This window comes from Ictidomys tridecemlineatus, chromosome 6 (assembly GCF_052094955.1).
Source record: "Ictidomys tridecemlineatus isolate mIctTri1 chromosome 6, mIctTri1.hap1, whole genome shotgun sequence".
Taxonomy (NCBI): domain Eukaryota; kingdom Metazoa; phylum Chordata; class Mammalia; order Rodentia; family Sciuridae; genus Ictidomys; species Ictidomys tridecemlineatus.
In genome coordinates, this window is record NC_135482.1 from 154,348,894 (window position 1) to 154,372,880 (window position 23,987).

Below are 23,987 nucleotides of genomic sequence, written 5' to 3' on the forward strand. Positions count from 1 at the left end.
GCATCAGTACTTCTCTCAGAGCCAGTGGTGCCTGGTCCCCTATCTAATAACCAATCCTGACTGGCTAGCACCAATGCCCCCTACACCCACACACCTTGGGTCCCCAAAAAATCCTGCCTGAGGGCAACAGCCACATGCCTTGCTCCTGGCCTGCCTCATTCGAAGACTCACAGATCATTCTTCCAACTTCTGAAGCACACTGTTGCTTATTTGGATAATAAAGAGCAATCTAAGTATTAACCACATAAAATGTTCAGAGTTAAATGCATGCTCTTAGCTGTCAGAACACACACAAAAAAACTACCTCTTTATTATTAATAGCTCTCCCCCACCCAACCTTCTACATTTATGTCTCAGTTTTGTGTAAGTTGATAAATTTGGTTAGGGTTCATTTTCACTTCTTGACAGTTGCTTTGCTTGTTTAAAATTCTCAGAAGCACATACCGTATGGAGATGAAATGCAGAAAGTCCCTAGGAAATTTAACTGGAAAGGCAATGGCTCTGTCTGTCAGTTTTTATCAGAAATCTCAGTTCTTCTTCCTAGCTCTGTATGTCTTGCTTTGAGAAGTGCACGAAAGGTCAGCTGGCATTCAAGTCTCATCAAGTTACCCCTAATCGTAAAGAAGGCACACTTTAGATTTTGAACCACTAACAAGTGTTTTGGCACTTCTCGTGTTGCTAGCAAGGCAGGTCATGTTTGTTGACAGTGTAATAACCGCATAAAGCTACTTCAGTTGTCCAATTGAAACTTTATCGAATTGATGAATTTTTGAGTATACTCATGCTCTCAGAAAAGTTCGACATTCTAAAGCTGAAATAAAGAGTTAGTATAATTACAGCATTGAAAGGGCATCCACACAGCATTTTCAACACCATTAGCAGCATCAACAGAGAAGCAACACTAAACATCAAACTTCTAGTTAGAGGGAAAGACATGCGCATTAAAAGTTAAAAGACAAAGTAAGGGAAGAACTTATAAGAACACGAAAGTACATTCTTCCCATTCTTTAAACTCTGCAATGGTATCCCACTGCATCTAGGAAAACAAAAAAATCAAAGCTCATTACCAGGACCTAAACAACCCCATGTTATCAGTCAATACCACTTCTGTATCTTGTTGTCCTCCCACTGTTTCCTCACCCGCTCCATGCCAAGCTTGTTTCTGTCCCAGGACCCTTGCACTAGCTGTTCTGACTGAAAATTCCTTAACCCGATGGTAGAGAACATCTCAGCTGCCAGGATATCCCCCTTTTCTCACCACCCCTACCCCTGCTTTGTTTCCTTCATAGTGTTTATAGTTTTACAATAATCTGAAATTTTCTCACTTACTACTTTGTTTACTTGTTTCTTATTTGTCTTTGTACTCTAGAATGTAATTTCCATGAGGGAAGGGACTTTTTATATTTTACTTCCTGATGCATACAGTCCTGTCTCTCAGGATCCATGGGGGTTTGTTTATAGGACCTGCGTGAATACCAGAGTCCACAAATGCTCAAGCCCTTTATATAAGATGGTCTAGTATTTGCATACAACTTATCCACTTTAATACCTAATATAATGAAAATGCTATGTGAATAATTGTTATACTGTATTATTTAGGCAAGAAAAAAATCTATAAACATTTATGCAGATGCAAGTTTTGAATATAGTATTTTTTTAAACCATGGTCTCACTATATTGTTCAGGCTAATCTCATACTCTTAGGCTTAAGCCATCTTCTTGCCTCAGTCACCCAGTAGCGGGGACTACAGATGCATGTCACTGCACTCTGGTCCAATGCAATATATTTTGATCGGTAGTTGGTTGAATCTGCAGATACAGAACCTATTGATCAGAGAGAGCTAACCATATAGAGAATTTACATCTGCCACAACATGTGTTTGGTAGATTTTCATTGAAAAGAGAAATTCATAATGAGCAAAATATTAATAATAGTAGCAAACAGTTTAAGACTTTTGATATTAAGGCATTCAATAGTGCTTTGAGGACAGCACTAGATGGGTGCCTGGAGAACGTGTGCTGATTGAAATATGAGTAGAATAGATACAAGGACTATAGCAGTTCAGGGGAGATGGAGCTAAAGAAAACCCATCAGAAAAGCACCCCTATGTAGGTGGCTGCAAAGAAAAGTTGAATTTGCGTACAGGAGGCTAAGAGGAAGGAGTTCACTGAAACAAATAGGAAAGAAGAAGTAATGCATATAGTATATTGGGGTTGTAAAAATCAAGTCGAAATCATAGGACCAGGTTCAAGTAGGAAAAGGATGGGAAATGAGATCAGAACCTGGACTGCAAAAGGCAGTGAATGCAAGGTAAAGGCAAGATGGTGTGAGAGAGAGAGAGCATGCATGGTTGATAGCTAGAAACGTAGATGATAAAGCTATAGATGAACAAGGATTGGTCACCATGATTATCAGAAAGTCTGCCTGTAGGTAAGGAGGTGCTGTCAGAAGGTATGTGATCATAGGGGCAGCACAGGAAGCTTCTAGAGTCCTGTAACCTTCTGTCTGTTTGTTGAAGACTGGTGTTTACATTATATATAAACATGTATGTATATGTTTATATTATATGTGTACATAAATAATACCTTGTGAATGCAGTCTTTCAGAATAAAATATTAGCTTTTTAAAGAGTTTGGGAGCATAGGCACTGTAATCAGACTACCTGTATATTAATGTAAGCTTTGCCACCGACCACAGTTGTGTATTCTACAGCATGGTTCTCAATTCTTCTGAGCCTCAGCTCTCCTCTTGGTAAAAATGGAGGTAAAGTGCTATCAACTTTAATATGGGTTTTCATGTGAATTAAATGAAGCAAAACAGGTAAATCATTTAGTAGAGTACCTGGCAGACAGTTAACACACATTATTGGTATCTATTCATACTAATTTTTTTTCTTTTTTTATTATTAGTCGTTCAAAACATTACATAGTTCTTGATATATCATATTTCACAGTTTGATTCAAGTGGGTTATTAACTCCCATTTTTACCCCGTATACAGATTGCTGAATCACATCAGTTACACTTCCATTGATTTACATATTGCAATTCTAGTGTCTGTTGTATTCTGCTGCCTTTCCTAACCTCTACTATCCCCCCTCCCCTCCCCTCCCCTCCTCTCATCTCTCTCTACCCCCTCTACTGTAAGTCATTTCTTCCACTTGTATTATTCTTCCCTTACCCCTCATTTCCTCTTGTATGTAATTTTGTATAACCCTGAGGATCACCTTCCATTTCCATGCAATTTCCCTTCTCTCTCCCTTTCCTTCCCACTTCTCATCCTTGTTTAATGTTAATCTTCTTCTCATGCTCTTCTTCCCTACTCTGTCCTTCGTTGCTCCCCTTATATCAAAGAAGACATTTGGCATTTGTTTTTTAGGGATTGGCTAGCTTCACTTAGCATAATCTGCTCTAATGCCATCCATTTCCCTCCAAATTCTATGATTTTGTCATTTTTTAATGCAGAGTAATACTCCATTGTGTATAAATGCCACATTTTTTTTTTATCCATTCATCTATTGAAGGGCATCTAGGTTGGTTCCACAATCTTGCTATTGTGAATTGTGCTGCTATGAACATTGATGTAGCAGTGTCCCTGTAGCATGCTCTTATTAGGTCTTTAGGGAATAGACCAAGAAGGGCAATAGCTGGGTCAAATGGTGGTTCCATTCCCAGCTTTCCAAGAAATCTCCATACTGCTTTCCAAATTGGCTGCACCAATTTGCAGTCCCACCAACAATGAACAAGTGTACCCTTTTCCCCACATCCTCGCCAGCACTTGTTGTTGTTTGACTTCATAATGGCTGCCAATCTTACTGGAGTGAGATGGTATCTTAGGGTGGTTTTGATTTGCATTTCTCTGACTGCTAGCGATGGTGAGCATTTTTTCATGTACTTATTGATTGATTGTATGTCCTCCTCTGAGAAGTATCTGTTCAGGTCCTTGGCCCATTTGTTGATTGGGTTATTTGTTATCTTATTGTCTAATTTTTTGAGTTGTTTGTATACTCTGGATATTAGGGCTCTATCTGAAGTGTGAGGAGTAAAGATTTGTTCCCAGGATGTAGGCTCCCTGTTTACCTCTCTTATTGTTTCTTTTGCTGAGAAAAATTCAATGAGATTTTGGATCCCAGTTTGTATTTATTTGAATCACATATTCACTATGTTGTCCATCCATAAACCAAAGAGCATGTCGTGTTACAGCTGAAAATGCACTGATAACTAAGGATACTCAGTTGACAAAACTCCTTCCCAGTGATCTGCATTGTAGGTGCTCTCTTGTATGCCTCCACTGTATGACAGAAGACCCAGTGACTAAAGTTTTAAAGATTCGTGCACATGCTTAGGCCTTCAAGATGCAGTTTTTTTGTAAAATGAATTACTACTGCACTACTGATCTTAATCTCAAGCTCAGTCATAGAAACTATAGGATAATCTCAAGTTCAGTCATACAAACTATAGGATTCATATGCCAATTATAATATTATTAAGAATTTTCTTTCATATCCATTCCATGTAAAAATCATATCAAGTCATACACATAAACCCATAACACTGCTCTTAGCAATAAGTAGCTTTTTAAATTTAAAAACTACTTATTCTGTTTACATGAAGGCATTAAATAATGCTTTGAGGAAAACATAAAATGCATGGAATAGATATAGGACTTGGTACTTCTATGTACCAAGCTTAGATTTAAGCATTTAACAAATATCATAATTACCCCGAGAGGTATTAAAAGTTAGAATATAGGGAAGTGACAAGAGTACAGTTTGAAGATCAGCATATCAGAATCACCTAGTATATTATTTTTCTAAGGCAGCTGTAGCAAAGCACCACAAACTAAGTTACTTGAAACAACATAAATATGTTGTTGCATAGTTCTGGAGCCTGTTGAAAAATAAGTGTAATTTTACATGCCAATGTTTTTGCATGGCAGCATCAAATTAGTTATTTGAAAAGGGGTTTTAGTCAGAGAGCAGACACATAAAAATATGCATTTTCCATTATTCCCAGAAAAATGGAAATTTCATCTTGGTCCTTCAAACTCCTTAAACAACAAAACAAATAAGTGAACTGAAACATACATTCATAACAAGTTCCCACTGTTTAAAGTCTTTGCTACAAGCGTATTTCTCTATACATTTACTTGAATGCTTAATAATAATGTTAGCTTTCCATCACCTGGACAAAATACCCGAGATAAGTCAACTTGTGCAGAGAAAAGTTTTGTTCTGGCTCACAATTTCAGAGGTTTCGGTCCATGGTCACTTGCCCCTGTTGCTTTGGGTCTGTGGCAAGGCAGAATATCAATGGCAGGAGCACGTGGTGGAGGAAAGTTGTTCATCTCATGACAGCTGGGATGTGAAAAGAGAGAGGGGAAAGGACCAGGATCCCACAATCCCCTTCAAGGACCTAACACCTCCCTCTGGGCCCCACCTCTTAAAGGTAATACTACCTCCCAATAGTGCCACCATGGGCAGGGGGACCAAGTCTTCAACACCTGAGCCTATGGGGGAAAGGTAAGATCCAAACCACAGTAATAATAAGTGAAGATAAAATATTTTTAGGTAAACTCTCCTGCTTTCCTGGCACAGGAAGGTGAAGTCTGTGAAACTAGATGTATTGACTCAATGTTAATCATATAACATGTTTTATCCTTTGCTTGTCATTTTCTCCCACTCCTCCCTAAAATAGATGTGGCAACTCAGCCTTGTATATTTTGTCACATTTTCTATGAAATCAAGGTCCATTTGAAGTGGCACCCCCTTTCTCCACAGAAAAGTCTTATAACTGTGTTTCTCCAAACATCTTCACCGTGGCTGATTTTAGGACCGTGAGCAAAAGAGTCTCTACAAAAGAGTTCAGTGTAGATAAACTTCCAGTTTTCGTGTTGCCCTATCTTACTTGGCCACTGGCCAGGAAGAAATCGGCACTCCAGGTGCTGGACACCCCCTTACTAGTTTTTCACAGACATGTATCCAGTATAGTAGTTTGTGGAAATGTGTAAACAAGGCCTCTGGCCTTAAGCTGGGGCTTCACAGAGATGTCTACATTTCTAAGATAAGAGAAGTTACCAATTGGGCTCCATGGTCACACCTGGCAGGGGAGGGAAGAAAGGGGAGAAGAAGCTCTCCCTTTCTCAGGTATTGACTTTAAAGGATTAATTTGCCCAGAAGAGTAAAAGAAAAGCTGCTTTTATGTGAACTTCTACAGAAGTGAACTTTTGAGCTCCTCCCCTAACATGCTGGGTATAAAATTCTGAAACTACCTGAACTCGAGGTTCAGGGGATTGATTGATTACAGCAAAAGCTGGGCCCTCTGAACCTGGCTGCAGCTAAATAAAACTGTTTCTTGCTATCTTCAGTGCCTTGCCTGGTCTGTCCCTATAGCACATTGATATCTCCATATCCCATGAGTTACCAGGTATCCTTGCACAGTTGTAGATAAGATAAACAGTCCAATGATACTTATTTTCATCTTGTTTTAGTCTGCAGAATAATTGACTGTATAAAAAAAACCACAGTAAATAATTTCCAACCGTGTAATATGAGATTTCCCCCACAAATCAATGATCATAATAAACAGTAATAATAAATAGAGTTTAAAAATTTCTCCCAACTCTGTCTTATACCACATGAGGAAGCAGTAAATGTTCTCACCACTTCCAAACGTTTCTGTTTTTAACAACCTCTGTAATCTCAAGGAAAGAACCATTTTTCTTATGCACTTTTAAAACTTAATAGTCTGTAATACATTCCCTTTCTGAGTGTGAGAGAATGAAATACAAAAACAAATGCTTATTTGTTCACTCTGCTGAAAATGTCTAACGTTAGAAGAAACTTTGGTTTCCACAGAAAATATTGGCTTCCCCATTAGCCATCTGCTAGATGGCGGAATGTTCTGTGTGGCTTTCTCAGCTGGAACATTTGGGAAATGAATACATTGTTGCAAAAAAAAACTCACATTGTTGGCCATAATGTTTGTGATAATGTTGTTGACTTACCAGATGTCCTGGAAATTCCTGGGGTGGAAGTATTTCTAGTTGCTCCAAGCTCCAAGCTCCTGAGTCGGTAGTAGAGTGGTGTTTGGTCTATGAGACTCTAGCTATTTCTCATGATTTACGGTGGAATTTTTCGTTCAGTCAGTCATTCTGCAGACTAAAACAAGATGGAAATAGTTTCCATTGAGCTGCTCAGCTTATCCCCAATTGTACATAAATACCCAATACAGAAAAAGATCTACTATTTGCCATTTCTCAAAATAATTCCTTCTCCAACCGAATCTATGTGCATCTATTCTTATGTAAAATTAAATAGCATGACCTTCCCTACACTTGTCTCCAGCTGGTGAAGAAGCAACAGAGTCTAACAGTTGAATGCTTTGCTCACTCATTATGCTTATGGAGTTTGTTTGAAATGTGAATAACTTGTTTTCAGCCTGAATCTTCCCTTTTGAAATTAGATTAATGGAGTGACAATAAAGTGAAAAGTACTACACACTTTGGCATGCAAATAGATTAGAATTCTTCTCTTGCAAATGGAATTATCTCTTACCAGTCTGCTTCTCTACCTGTTTTCATTTAAAGCAACAGAATTCTCTGTGCAGAGTGAACACTTGTTCTAAATGGGAATCCATTTTATTACTCCATAGACTTCTGACAGTTGTACCAATCAGAAGGGACTATATGTATGTGGGATTTTTTTTTTATCTTTTACTCCTATCAGAATGAAATAATATAATAATATCATATCTCAATGATATTTAATGGATGCTTTAATTTATATTCCACCATGCAATTGCAGTACATTTGTTCCTTAGAGTTTACATAGTATCAGGGCAAGGTATGGACAATCCAGTCTATGTCACTCATCTTTATAAGCATGTCCTGGCCTGGGGCTTCTGCCATCAACTTGCACAATTGCTATTGAGACAATCCTGCCCCAGAGACTCCTCCAGGTTTGAAGATTCTTGCTGTTGCTTAGATACATGGGAATATCTGACAAGCTACCTATGCCATGTGTTCTTAGGCCTTATAGCCGTCCTTCTCTGGGATTTTCTACTGTGGGGTTCTCCATCTAGAAAAGGCATTTAATCACTGTTTCCCTTAGGCTTCACACATCTCTTTTAGGTTGTGCTCCTTCCTTGTCACTCCCCATCACTTTTTGTATAAAGCAAGCCCAAATTCCCATCTCCTGGGCCCTCCAAAGTCTGTGTTCTCATTTGCCCTTAATTTCTCTTCATTCTATTCTTCACTCACTTTCATTCTCCTTAAAGGAACCAGGTTTAAGGGACTCAAACTTGTGTATGCCTTTTTCTTTTTTTCTATCCTTGCCCAAAAGTGCCAATTATGAAGCCAATTGCCTGCCTGAATATAGGAAGGAGGGTGAGGAAGGAAACACAGAAGGAACTTCAAATCATCCGTTAATATTTGAAAATATTAAGCCACCATCTAACTAATCAAAACAGAGAGATAAACAGGAGAAAATGCTGAAATAGAGCACGCAGGATTGGTAATTCTATCAGCAATTTTTTGTTCAAAGAACTCTTCTCCAACTACCATTCTTAGAGGGTGATATCCATGTGACACTTCAGAGTCATGGTCCTCAACTATGCTTTGTCCCAGTAAACCTGACCGACTCTGAATTTGATAAAAATTGCAAAAGTTATTCCAATGTAGAATCAAATAAATACAAAATGGTGGCAGAAAAAAATATTGACCATTGTATCATCATCCATCAATACCATGTGTTCTGATGGAAAGTTTTTCTTATTAATTCAGTGTCTTCTATCTTAGGAATATCTCTATAAGAAAAAAAAACATGAAAATTTAGAGTGGAAGACACTTAGAAATTATCTCATTCACTGGCTTTCAATCTTGACTATATATGTCACAACTATATGCATGCCCGGTCCTATCTTGAACTTATTGGATCAGAATATGTATAGGTGAATGCCAGCCACTGGTATGTTTTAAAGCTCCCAGGAGGTCCTAACACACACGGGAGGTTAAACTTATCATTCCCACCTGCCTTTCCTATTTAGGCAGGTAGGGTTCTGATTTCTCCAAGGTATATCATCCTAAGTAGAAAAGCAATGGCTTAAAACTGCTCCTTCCAAACCTTTATTATCCATTCTTTTCACCATACCCCACTGAATCTCAACTGCCCCAGGAGTCTTTGCAAAAAGGTTCTGCTCCAGTTTATTTAAATGATGAAGAGAACATGTAGAAGTGAATCACATTTTATTGACATGGTTTTCCCATTCCCCAAGCTCTAACTTTTCTTCTTTCCCTAAAGAATGTCTCCACATCTCCCCAGCCCCACTCTGTCCACTTGTTTGATAAATGTTAAACAACACATTTATGAGAGAGCATTCCATTCCAGATTGACATTTTAAAGCCCTGAAGTTTAATTGCTGTGGATAACCATCGATCATCACTGGGATGCCCCTGGGATGGTGGACTTTGAGGGATGCCATCCATCTCGTGGCAATATTGTGGCTGGCTGCCTTCCCCTCTTCATCACTGGTTGATGGGACTGATGGAGATCGGCTGCTGCACTTTCAAAGTGCCTCCCTGTTCTCTCACCTGCTCTGCATGACTACTGAACTGAGCCGTGTTGTGACAGTCTGCTTGCTCTTCCCTGTTCAGATTAATGAATACAGCTTTAGCTGTTAATTCAAAGCTAGTCAAGCTTATATCCAACAATTACAGACCAATTTTCATATTCAGCTTGAGTGTATATGTGGAAGGGTGTGGGAGAGGAATGCAATTTGGAGTGATTCTTTTATATCTAGGGGGAACACAAAGAAGGAAGAGTAAGGGATCCTGAAGACAGTACCTGAAACTCTCATCGGGCCTAGCTACAATAAAATGTTTCAAGCCTCAACATCTTTGCGAGCTACAACAACGTGACCCTGGGGGTTTGAGCTTCCTGCCCTGCAGCTAGACTGCAATCCATCAAAAATAACAAGCACATGGCAGGCCCCAGTGCACTTCTGCCTTCCAGGAGGGCCAGCAGCTAAGCCAGCATTTGAAGAGGCTCCAGAGCCAGAACTCTGACTCTCCTCCTTTTCCTTTCTTCCTTCCTCAATAAGAAATGAAATGTTTACTTCTACACAGAATTATGTAAGTGACCTCATATGCCCCCTTTCAGGATCATCCAGGGCAATGGAAACTGAAAGCTTTGGTCTCAACTCTGGCCTGCCCTCCCTGATAAAGCTACAGGGACAAATGCCCTGTCTTGCATGGAAAAGCTGTGCACGGACCTCAGATGCCAAATACTGTCAAAATGTACTCTTACCGGAAATCTTATTTACAGAAAGGGGGAAACAAGCCTGGCCAGAGGATTCCTTCCCCTGTTTACCTATGGTAGAGGTCCTTCAGTGGAACACATGTCTAGCCAAGGTATGTAATCTTAGCCCTGGGATTCGAAATTTCTTCTTAGTCATTTTGACTGGTCTTATTTTTGAAGCATGTAGCCCATAGTTGAAACACAATGACCAGCAATGGGTGGTAGTTTTGGTAGTGGCAATCACTCTAGTTAATTTTCTTTCTGAATTTCTTTTTGTTCTGCCTTAGTATTTAGCAATTGGCTTTGATATAAGCCTAGCTCTGATGTACAAGGAAGGATCAATACAGAAAGGGTCATCATTATTTGGGCAGTGTACCTACAGGGAACATGTAGATGGTAGTGATAATCACGGTTGGAACATCTGCCTTCAGGGGATAAAACTTAGGCAAAGAGTCAGAGGTAACACATGCAAGATTCATTTTCTGTATCTCCATTTTGCTCTAATGCTTGGATTCACTGATGCTTTTAAAGGATGACTATTAATCTGCCTATAAACTAGTGCTAAAAAGATGTAACTTTCACAGTTGATGCTAGGAATAAACAGGATAAGTATAAAGTATGTGGAACAGTGTCTAGTTCATAGGTAAAATTTAATAAATGGTAGAGTGGAAAATATATCAACAATAGTTGCTATCTTCCTAATTAGGGACATATACTTTAAAGTTTATATCTAATCAGGGACATATATTTTAAAAAATGGAATAAATGGGTATTGGTTGAGTAAAGGATAGCTATGATAGAAGTTGAAATAATACTTTATTAAAAGTACTTTAATAAAAAAATAATCAGGAACAAGAGACTCTGAATAAGGTAGTCAGAGAAGCCACTGAGGAGGTGATATTTGCACCAGAGAAGGAGACAGGATGTGAGAATGCCTCTGGGTACAACAAGCAGAAATCATAAGATCTATGAGGTGGGAAAGAGATGAGAGTAGCTGGAATGTGGACAGGCAAAGCTAGGAACCAGGTGAGGTGAAGCCAGATAGTTTTGATCTGACTCAAAATTCATGCTACTCAAAATATGGTCTGGACATTGCCCAGAAGCTCACTGTAATGCAAAAAAATTCAGATCTTTCCCCAGAAACTGCATTTTGACAAGCTCTCTGGGCAATCCCTTTGTGTTTTTAAGATTAATAAGCACTGGTTTAGGAAGCCACTGAAAAGTTGGAACAATAAAATGGTATGATCCACTTAACATTTTTAAAAGATTGTTCTGGATGCCATGGTGAGCATGGATTAGAAGACTATGTTTTTATTGTTATTTTATTATTATATATGATGCTTCTGCCTAGTTTACTGCCCCATCTCCTTCCAAGGCAGTCCTGCTGTAATTTGGCCATTTTCTACCTGAAGGCTCACCCCAGGCCTCCAGCATTAACTAGTCTTTTTCTGATTTGTGTTGTGCTCAGTGCCACTGCCCACCTGCCTTGTACTTTCAAGTGTCATCTGCTCCTGTATTCCTCAGAGCCCAGCTCTGATCGCCACATCAGGAAGCTGCACCCTGTTACATCTTGATGGTCTCCTCTGTAGCTAGAGACAGCACCTGCCTTTGATATTGTACCCCACGCCTTAAGCTGGTTCTTCCAGACCCAGCCTCTGCCTCAGCGGTGGTTTTCATGCTATGGCCATCTGTTCCCACTGTGTGCCCCTTCCATGCCCCAAGAAGGACCAAGTTAAAAATGATCATTTCCAAGTGACTATGATTAGATTCCAAAGATGAGAAAGGAGTTCATATGTAAATGCCAGCCATCTTCACATGAAAAATAAAACTTTTTAATCGATTGTTGGGGGGAGCTGTTAATGAGCTAACCACTTTTAATTCAATATTTGACAGTAATTGCAACAAAATTATATTTAACAAGACAGGAACCTCTATGGGTTTTTAGCAGGCAAATGAGGTAACAGAATAGTGTCTGTTAAGGAAAAGAAAGATAATCAAAGGAGCCTTCATGCCTGTTGCTGAGTCTGAGTGACAAGACTACCAACAGTAACCCCCAAAGACAGATGATACTGGCTGTCTGGAATAAGAAATAGAATAGACAATTTCCCTGTGCTTAGCATAGAACAGTCTAAACGCCAGGCCTGATGGAGCACGTTGGTTGTTGGGAATGGCTGGAGATCTTGCTCAGTTAAAGCTGTCAAGGAGGCTGCGAGCCAAGGGGAAAGAGCTTAATGACTTCTAATAGAAGTTAACAGGTAACTTTTTCAGTGAGGCTACAAGTAGCTACAATCCCTCTTCATTATGTGGCAATGGCAAGGAATACTTTTTTTCTCATTCTGTGTTCTGCTCTGCGGAGAAATCAGTTCTTGGTGCCGCTCAGCATCCTTTTGGAATGGCATCATGAAACTTAGTCCTTCTATTAGCAGGGCTCAATCAGACCCACGAAATGAGGGCAGCATTAAAGAGAGGTGTTGAGACTCGGGACGGAGGAGGGTCAGAGGGAGCGTTGTGAGGTTTTAATCAGGTCACCATGCATTTCATCCTCGGGCTGCTCTGGAGATCTGAGTTAGGCAGCTGGGAGTACCACAGAGGCATGGCACCAAAATTGTCTTCATTATGCACTTTCTTGAAACCCTCTGAAGAAGCGCACCTTTGTCACCTCAAATGGCTATGTCATCACCTTTATTTCTGTTCTAACTCTGGCTTTAATGGATTTTCTGAGCTTCTAACTTTGAAACCATATAGAAAGAACAACCTCAACTGAGCACCATCGCTGTTAGGCAGATCAAATGTCATCAGTCCTTGGGGACAGCTTTAACATCAGAATGATGTTCAAATTTGGGTGATTTAAAGTCAAGCAAATAGAGTCTATATATTTTCAATGGTTTCTAAAACAGTCTTCAGGAAGAAGACTCATTTTCCCTCAGTTTAACACTGTATCCTTTCTAAAACAAAGGAAGACAAAATGCCATTTTTATACAAATTTGGGGTGAGGGAAAGAATGTGAAAGGGAAGGAAAATAGCTAACAAAACATTCACATTGCTATATAAGGAAAAAGAACCTTTGGATACAAAGTTCATATTTGACAGGTAATGTGACAATAAAAGGGGAAAAACATGAATTAAAATGCAATGAAAAGTTCATACTCTCCGTGCACAGAGAAACAAGTGAATGTCTTAAAATTGATCAGCTCTCTGGCTATAAGAAGGGCTTCACATGATTGATGAATGCATGGTGCTCTTTCTTTCAGGTGCATGTTAAACATAGTGATGAGATTAATTTGAGTCCCTCTTTTTAAAAGAATATGCAAAAATGCATGTTTTGGACTGTATTTTGCATATAGTGGAAAATTAAAAGTACTTTTAGACAAACTCAAAATCAAGTCTAGGTTTGTGGTAGATTAAAGACTCTAACTATTTAATATAAAGATCAAATGCTCTAAATATTGAAATTCACTTGAGAGTTAAACCTATGGATAGAGTCAGACTGAGAAACATGGAAGGGAGATCCAGTAACAGTTCTCATAGTCACAATCCACCAGGCAAGGCCTCAAGTTATCTTCAGTAAAACCTAGTAGGTATATATATATATATATATATATATATATATATATATATATATATATATATAATGCTCTCAAAAAATGTAGTTGCTCTGTTGGATTAGAAGACTTTTATCTTGTAGAATCATTTTGAAGAAAAATGCATTTTATGCTTGTGTTAAATAAAACTGCTTTAAAACAAAAACATAAACTAGTAGGCCAACCACTAAGCATACATGACAAGAAATGGGTTTTAAAAACGTTGGAACAGAAACAGGTTGTGTGCAAAAAGTGTAGTTCTCCAAATTGACTGTTCATGAAAATCATATAGGAAGTTTCTGGAGAAAAGAGACTCTGAGATCCACTTTAAAATCTCTGAATCAGAATCATTGTATGGACCTCAGATTGTTTCCTATAGTTAGAGTCTCTGCTTCTTTTTCACACTGAGTTAGCATGCTTTTGAACAGAGTTTGAGAATGAGGCCTCCAATTTAATGCCAAAAAGTTTGGAAGCCTCCATACTTACAGTTATAACAGCTGCTGAATGAGGAATGTAGCAAATGTAAATGGACCAGGGCTCAACTATTGGGAATCATTGATATAGAACATAAGCTTCATGAAGACAGGAACTATCTTCTCCCCACTGTTTAACTAAACCCTTACAAGATGCATCACAGGTGATCACCAAACATTCTTGGACTAATTAGGGAACTGGGAGATCTCTATCAATTTTTCATTCTCCTTCTCTCACTCACTCACTCTCTCTCTCTATCTGAATCTCTCAAAAATGGAAAATTTAATAATGCCACATCTCATGGTAATACAAAAGAGTCTGTTATGGTTTGGATCTGGAGAAGTCCCCAAAGGTTCAAGTGCTTAAGGACTGGTCCCCAAAACAGCAGTGTTCAGAGGGTCTCTTGGGAAATGATTGGATGTGAGGGCTCTGGCCTCAACAGTGGATTAATCCATTGATGGGTTCATGGTTTTGTGACATTATTTGGAGGTGCTAGAAACTATAAGAGATGGGACCTAGTTGTACGTATTGCATCCTTGGGGGCATGCTCTTAGAGACTACATCTTGTGCCCAGCACCTTTTTCTCTCCCTCCTTCTCTCTGTCTCCCACTTTTCTTTCCCATGCCATGAGCTGAGCAGTTTTCTTCTGCCATGTCCTTCTGCCATAATATTCTGTCCCATCTCAGACCCAAACCAGTGGAACGGGCCAACCATGAACTGGAACTTCTGAAACCATGGCCAAAATAAATCTTTCCTCTTTTGTTTTTCTTTTCTCATTTATTTTGTCACAGTGACAAAAAGCTGACTAACACAGGATTGGAGTGAAAGTCCTTCACTGGGATATAAAATCCCCTAATTTTATAATGTCTTGGAACATCTGGATCAAACAACTTTGCCTACATTGACTTTTGAGACCTATGAAATTGCTCAGCCATATATCTTCCTTTGTGCTAATCACAATGATAGGCTCACAGGAGGTGTTCAATACATAGCATTCATTGAACTAATCAATGCATTCTCTTTTACAGTCATTAAGATAATTCAGATTCATTAGTTACAAGGACAAACTTTATAGTGTGCCTCTTATATTTTTTTTCAAAATAAATGGACACTAAAACGAACCTATGAACTATAACTAAGCTATGTGAAAGTCACATTAATTCACCCAATTCATAGATCAAGAGAAAGCTGTTTCATATTTCTTAAATTACAGATAAAATTTTATCAATCTTTTATTAAGTCCATAATACCCATTTCTGTGGATTTGCCAGCTAGTCAGAGTGAGAGGTAGAATCATATTTTTGGATTTCTGGCAGCCTATGCTATTGGACCTCTCCACCAATTGACAGAGTTCTGTCCGATGGGAGTGAACCCAGTGTGGCCAACTGCTGCACTGCCTTACAAGTGAAACTGTCTGTCCTTGCCTCTCTCTGCCTTTTCCACTGGATGGCATCTGGACTTAACAGTGACCCAGCATCAACTAAACAGATATGGAAAATAGCCCAGAGAATGACGGAGCCACAAGACTGAAGGAACCTGGGTTTCCAAATGATTGCCCTGAGCTGTGGCTTTTCCTGTTCTGAACTGCTCACCTGTGGTCTTTTATATAAGAAAGAAATAATTTTCTCCTTGACTAAATTCCTGCATTTATGTGTTTTTGTTTTAGTAGCTTACCCCCAAATATTATATTTCCTTCTTCAAGGTTCTGTGATTCCATTTTTATCCAAAGGGGCAAGCATCTAATATTTATCTGCAAGGAGTATACTGTTTACCAGTTTTCCCCAAAGGGGATAGCATGGGTTAAAGCAAGTATTCTACTTTGTTATCCTACACAGCTGACAACCACCAATAGAGAATGTTCTCAGGACAATTGTGCCAAATAATGAAAAAAGGTGAGACCAAGAAGCTAAAAATATTATGATACATAGTTGTTTTTGACCTGGATATATCATCTGAAGGTGCATTTGGTTTGGCGTATTGTAAACACATTCTCAGTGACAGAAACAATATTTTTTAGTCTATTTCTGGGCATGTGCATAGAGTTAATTAGCAAACTCCCAACTTACTGTGCATGCAAATTCCAAAGTTCAAGAAGTGGCAATTTGCCCACATAAACCTTATGCAGTTTTTATTGTTTTGTCAGATCTGCTTACTTAAATGCATAAATTAAGTACTATGTGTTGCACCTACTTAAAAATATGGCAGGATTCCTTGGGAGAAGTGAAAATTAAAATGTCAGTAAGAAAAAAGCTTTGCCATCTCACTCTCAAAACCATGCCATGGGAGGAAAGTCAGTTTTGGAGATATGTTGGCTGCCAGGCCAAATGTAGCAAAAAAGTCTGGTGCCACTCCTAGGTCCACCCCACCCCAACACCCTCACATTCTCTTGATACCAGAGAGACCACATGCAGATCATTGAGTAGACATGAGCTTCAGCAATAACAACTAAGCCCACCTCTCCTTTATCAAGTATTTCATTCAACACTTCATATCCAACCAATCTTTGCTCATGGGGTTCAGAATATCCTTTTTAATTGTTCTATACAAAATGACCCACTTTGTTCTTATTTTTGTCTGAACTGTCTATGCATTCCTGCTGAAAGACTACATTTGCCTTTGCCCTGCCTCCTTCATGACAGGGACTATCCCTCACTAAAAAAAAAAAAAAAAAAAGAAAGAAAGAAAAGGTTTTCTCCCATAGAACTCTGCAAAATTGCTTTATGCCATAGTTATACACTCAATATTTTTTAAATATTTGGCTTAGGACTACTTTGAAATACATATTCCTTGTTCTTATTCAATGGTTTATAGCATGGATTTTAAGTCACTTAGATATTCTTGAAGGCATTGAAGATGCTCTGCCAGTTATAGTTGGCATTTCAAAAACACACAAACATACAAACATATGCACACTCATATTTACTCTTGATAAGACAGCACAGGTTAGCAGGTACACATTGCTTTGCTTTAGGCTGGAATTATTTTAATTCAGCGTGGCAGTACTGGTTATCTTGTTACAAGCTGGGCAGGAGCTCTATCAACAAATAATGATATTTATATGTGTGTATACATATATATGAATGAATTCTTAATGCTGTTTTTGGTAGACGTATTTTTTCAAAACTATGGGACTCCTGGAGAGTGAAAAATAATAAAGCTTAGAGTTGCTTAAAATTAAGATGAACCTATCATTTCCTCTGGAGATTTAAAAATTCTCTCCCAAGGTGACTTAAACAATTTCTACATAATACTGTCAAGCTATCAAATAGGATAATCACGCAAAATTTTGCTATCTTCCACCCATCCCTACTTGATTTTGTTGCTAGAGCAGGTGACGCTCCCTTATCATCAGTTGCCAAAGAGAAAAGCAATCCCTCCTATTTCATCATTTACTACTCAGAAAAGTAATCAAAATAGAACTCATGTCAATTTGTTCTCCTGACACTTTTCTATGTATAAAAATAAGGGGGAAATCCTCATTATTGCCTAGTCCATTCTCCCTTCTTCCTTATTTTCATTTTAAAATTTCAAAGTACATTTCTGACTGAATAATTCCTACCCCATCCACATTTCCAGAGGCAGTTTAATAGAACATAAAAAGAGAGGATGCAGCATCATATTCTATTGTCACTGTGGCTCTCTGCTCCAAGCTCAGCCATCTGAAAGATATCCACATCTCTGGGTCTCACGTTGAGTGTTTACTTTTTATCATTTCAAAGTGTTTCTCTCTGATAGCACTCCTGTCAAATTTATGAATAAGTCTGGAAATTTTCAAGATAAGCTGAAATCGGTCTTATTTGTTGGCTTCTGACTCACATTCCCTCTACCTCGTCAGGGAAGAAGTTTCTGATTTTAGAATCCAACTGCTGTATGTTTCTTTGCCCCAACTCTAGCTGTAAATCACACTTGGTTTCACAGATTTGATAAAGCCTGTGAGCTTATAATGTCCCTGCCAGAACTAGCCAAGAGTTACTTCCTGGGGAATGAAGCCAGGCGGCAGCCCTTCCAGCCACATAAATATGACCCTATTAGGTGGAAGTCAGTGGGCCTGTCTAACGGTGGGGATTTGCCCAAACAACTCCACAAAGTAGCATGATCAAAGTGATAAAAGAAATTTTCTAAAATGACAGGAGGAAAAGAAAAACAACAGAAGCTTCTGTTTTGATTTTTGTCCTCTGCCCTCCAACTCTGCTTGGATTCCACAGCAAGCAGGATTTCCTACCAATACATGACCCGTTTCTATGTAAGAACGCAAGCTTATCCGCTAATACAGACCATCTCTCACACCTCAGCTCCTACATCACATCACAAGCTGCTGCTTTGAAAAGCAAGAGCACAGAGACTTAAATAGGTTTTGACAGTGGTGGAAGAAGGGGCAGAAGTTATAAAAATGCAGATATCAAGCTCACACAATTCATGTCTTTCCAATTTTAAAATATACCCTTTGATGGTGCTAGTGAAGACCAATGGTAATGGCAGAGAAGAACTATGCTGTCACAATGTCATATATTTTATCCATGAATAAAAAGGCTATCTATGATACAGTTGATAATGCTTTGTTATCACAAGAGCTGCATTGCTCTGTTGGCTCTTATTTGACTATCAAAGACCATCTGCTAGCATGGAAATATGTGGTGTGAGTATTCACTCAAAATTTCTCTCTCTCAGTATATACAGAGCATCTACTACATATACATACTACATACTACATGCATTTGCCTTACATATTATTGATACACAGAATGTACATGTATGGTTTTGAGGAGGAGAGGGAAAGTAAAAATAAAGACTTCAGAATTCCAGAGAAGTTTGATTATTTTACCTAATGTATATGCACATTATTCCAGTTTATTGTGTTTCACTCTATGCATGAGCTAAGGAACTCTATACTTTGAGTAGTAACTTATGATATTAATGTTAGCAAAACTATTCTACATAAATAATAATGATAGCATTGTTTTTATTCCCTAGTATTATCTTTAACAAAACAATTTGAAAAGAAAAATGCAGAGGAAATAACAATCTGAGAGGAATTTTAAAGATTAAGTAGTCCCCAATTTTCATCTTATAGATGGGCAAACAGACTTTATGGTTTGAATTTGTTAGCATTGCATAAATAGTTGCTGTGGGATATGGAAATTACTAATTGGCTCTGGGGATTGAGATTGCACCCAGTTTGACTTGTTGCTATCAGAAAAAGAATGATTGTTCAGACTCATGCATGTGTTATGGGTCTTCTTTGTTCAGGTGCTTTGGGAAAATTGAATATATGATTAAGATAGATTTTTCTTTGAGGCTTTGAAATGGTTTTCCTGACAGGGGGAACTTACTTTCAAATTTCTCTCTCAATATGGTCTTGACAAATTAATGGATGAAACTAAGATTAAAATATCTCAAATTAGACACTAAATTCTATGAATTGTTTTCACTATGTAATTAGAATAAAAATCAAAATTGGGAAACTGCCAGTTCCCAGAGCTTTTCAGGTCTCTACAAAGGGGGAGCTCACTGTCTCTTCATCTTTGTAGTAGAGACAAAAGTCACTGGAGAAGCATCGCCAGCCTTGGATAGACAGTAATGGGTTGTATTTCATCATGTGCAAGGACCCTCCAAAGAGAACAATCACCTGGCCGCTATAAGGAGACAACATAAAAAAAAAATTAAGTAGGCATTAGTGGACCGAAGGCCACTCATCTCGTCCTTGGGAAGCTGATGGATATGACTATGTCACTCAATAGCCAGCTTTGTGCCAAGTTGCTTGACACAGAAAAGGCCATTCTGAAGCTGTCATTTAAAGTAGATCTCCTCTGGCAGACCCTCATATAAGGCATCTGCTTCATAAAAAGACTCCTGTAGTACAAAATATAAACCCACTGCAAAAGAAAATGACCATGTCAGTCCAAAGAATAAATAAAAGTGGTAACATAGTATGTTCCCATTTTCTTCCCATCACCCATGCCAAATAAAAAAAAATGACTTGGAGAACAAAAGGCACAGTGAAGAATTTTCATGGAGATAACTAGTATAATCTCAGGAGAATACACCAAGAGAACTGTTCCCAGGATGCTCCTGTGGAGATTCCATCTTCCAGGAGCAGTGGTTGAAATAGGTCAGCACGTCCTGAAATGACTCAATTTATTTACATTCTGAATCCAGTTTCAAATATTTACTCCACGGGCTGCACTGAAGAGAGTGGTGACACTTCTCCAACTGCCTTCTATTTAATAACTGGCGAAGGTGAAGGGATAATCCATTTTTTCACTCAGCCTACAAAATCAATTAATAGAATCCACAAACCTGGGAGAATTGCTCTAGTATCTCATGTTCAGAGACAGCTGAGAGCGAACCAAATAATATGGTTCTAAAATGGTCAGTTTGAGATACCATTTTCAGGTCTGTGAATGTAAGTTTATTCCTAAGATTAGATTAGAGAAATATCTGTCTTGGTTAACCATTATTTCTACATTTTTGTAGCACTTTCTAGTTTTCAAATCATTTCTACACTTATCACTTCATTGAATCTTCATAATATCATGACTTACCCATTTTCATATAGAGAATGAGGCTCAGAAAAGTGGTTCCCACAAGCCACACAGCGGGGCAACAAGGGACATGCTCCAATCCACATGCAGCAGACTTGTCACGTTTTGCTCACCAGCATTTAAAGGACATCTCTAAATGGGGGGGTGGAGTGCAGTGGGAATTTGCTTTTGTGTGTCCCTTGGGAGAAGGCATCAATTCTCCAACTTTGTCAAACATAGTGGAGTCAAAAAAAAATTTTATACTTATAAATGCACCATAAATAACCAAACCCTTTGGAGAGCCTATACAAATTCTCATCAGCCATTGCCTCTCATTGTTGCCAATGGAAGTTATCAACTTCTTCATGCACTAATTGTCAGGGAAGCAGAAGAATGTTGATCTCCTCTCAGCTCTCTGGTAGGTGCAAGCCCACAACACAGAATCAGTCAATCACAAGTTTCTTCCCTAGTCCCTAAAACTTGAAGAAAGAATGCAAGGAAAGGGGGGTTTCACAAAGTCCCCACAGCAGTGGCAGAAACAATCAAGATGCCTGGAACAGAGCTGATGAGTGCTTGGCAGAAATGGCTCCAAGCTCAGAGATCTAAGTTCCCAGCTCCCTGGTAGCCCAGGTTCCCTTGGCATGTGTTTGTTCTGTTTTGGCTTGAGGATTTTTATCTGTTCTCTAACTCCTGCAAATTTCTTTTTTGGTAAATTGAACAGGGTCAGTTTCTATTGTTTGCAATCAGGAACCCTGTATAGCACACCCAATTGTCTAACTTTAATATGAACAGTTTTCCAATATCATTGGCCTCTTAAAATAATTAAATTTGGTATTTGAGAAGATTCTAATACCTAATGTCCCCGTTTTTGACAATCAAAAAAAGAACTATGATGTCTTATATTCAGAATGCTGAACCAGAATATATATACGTTAATATTCTCAGCATTATATTATATGGAGTTAAGCTAAGGTGAGGCATAAGGACCAGTAATTATTTTTTTTTTACTAAAATTTTCTAAGAGCATTCCAGCATGCAGTAAGTACTTCCTCCCTGGAACCCATAATATTAAATGTGTAGCATCATTGGTCAAGAAATCACCCAATGCCTTAAAACTATTCTCGTATTAGTGTTATATCTTAATTATATTCTTAAGTCTGGCTCTTAAGTTTTTTATATAATGTGATCTAATTTTCCTAATTATAATTATGATAAACTAGAAGAGCAAAAACTGAATACATTTTTTTTTTGTTTTCCCTATCAATCCCACTAGAGATCGAATGCCTATAAAAGGGACCTACTCTTTTGTAAACGCTATGCAAAAATGCTTCTAATTTGAACTTAGTTAACAATTCTGTTTATTTACATGCCTTGAAACTTTCTTTATCCCCCAACTCTGCTATTACAGTGACTTACACATAGTAGATAAATAATAATAAATATTTGAAAATCAATGGTTGAATGGTTGACTCAGAAAAAAAAAATCTTGTTATCTATGGCTGCCCAATATTATTAACCATTAGTTGACATAAAATGACCAAAGAAGTGTAGAAAGAGGATGACAATAATTTTAAGTAAATACACACACAGTGTGTTTATACATTCAAAATACTCAGTAATTTCATATTCTTCATGAAGAGACCCTTTCCTTCTTGTCTCCTTTTCCCTGCCCGAAAACAAATGGACCACATACAAAAAGGAGATGTTGGTAATTGTCATTTTTTTTTTTTTTGCCTTACACTGTCTTGTCTAGTCATAGCCATTTCTAACAAAATAAAACAGAAAAGTCTTTGGTAAACTTAGTAAAAGATAAGGAGAACTTCTAGTAGGAAATTGTTCATGGTACATGCATATTTTAAAAACATCTTTTTCAACTGCCAGTCGCCTTGTCTAATCAGGGCACCTCTATTCTGAAGGAGCAAATATCAAAGTCAAGATGGAATGTAAATGCAGCATTATAATATATGGCATGTAGAATGAAGATATGGCAAAGGTTGACATTGATGATGATTAAACCGTTTGGGATTTGGTCTTAGAGACATGAGGACAGAATCCATAATCACCAGCCCTCCTCTCATCTTTATACAGTACCTGCTAATAATATACACCAGCTTCATAATTGCCTACTAAAAGATAGGTGGGGAGTTCATTAACCACGCTAATTACAAGAACAATTTATGCTAAATCATCAGCAGGAATGTTTAAAACACTCCTTGAAAGCCAAAACAATGTAAAACCGACCTTAGTGGATGCAGAACATCTGTTCTCTGGGGCTGAATAAAAGAGAAAATCATAAGAAAACAGAATGGATAGAAGCAGAAAAAATATTTTCTTTGTCATTCCCAGCTGAATGACAGGTGCAAGCCTATTGTGTGAAGAAAACGGTGTGTATGAGAGATGATGACCTCACAGGGAAAGGGGATGGCTGGCAGCTGCTGGCTCCTCTGGGCCTCACCACTTGTCACCCAGAAGTCCAATTTGTTATTGTTCAGAGGGATTCCATCTCCGGCTTCCTCCTCTCTGAAGTGTGAGTCAGATGGAAAAGAGCAATATTCCAAAAGATTTTTTGAGATGTGTTTTAAATGTCATGTCCATTTTTACCAGATGTTCAGAAGTTACAGAACAAAAGACGATGGCTGACTAATGACTTGATGGTGCATTATCGAGAAGTTTAATTGTGAAATTAACAGGAAAAAAAATCATCGCAAAATTTATTTTAAGACCTCATTTAGTAAGTACATATAAGCATCAGGAGATAAATTTTACTGAAGGGTTTCTTTGAACCTTAGAGTTTTAGGACTATTATTATTTCATAATTATGAAATAATTCCTTATGATTAGGCAGTGTCAACTAAGGATTTTTTTTTTAACAAAAGTCAACCATATCTAAATGCATATAATTACCTTTTCCCCTGTAGGAATAGAATTTTTAAAGGGGGAAGTGATTCAGGTAATGTTTTAAGATCTCTTTAAAATGGAAATGCTTCTTTGGAAATTTTCCACACATTCGGCATCAGAAGTCTCCTCTGTTCAAGCTTCACTAATTAGGGGCATGCACATGGAGTCTGCCATGTAAGGTGAAGGGAGAGGAACATTAATGACCCAGGCTATGATATC

The 23,987-nt window shown here is 38.2% G+C and overlaps 1 long non-coding RNA gene across 2 annotated transcripts in view; it reads left to right on the forward strand.

Moving 5' to 3' along the window:
• Positions 1 to 10,203: 10,203 nt before the first annotated feature.
• LOC144378415 (uncharacterized) overlaps positions 10,204 to 23,987 on the forward strand; it is a 124,073-nt gene continuing 110,289 nt past the window's right edge. The window contains exon 1 of one of the 2 annotated variants that reach the window (XR_013440070.1): positions 10,204 to 10,407. This is a non-coding gene — a long non-coding RNA (uncharacterized LOC144378415). The remainder of the gene's footprint in view (positions 10,408 to 23,987) is intronic. The other variant, XR_013440071.1, reaches the window with a different exon arrangement.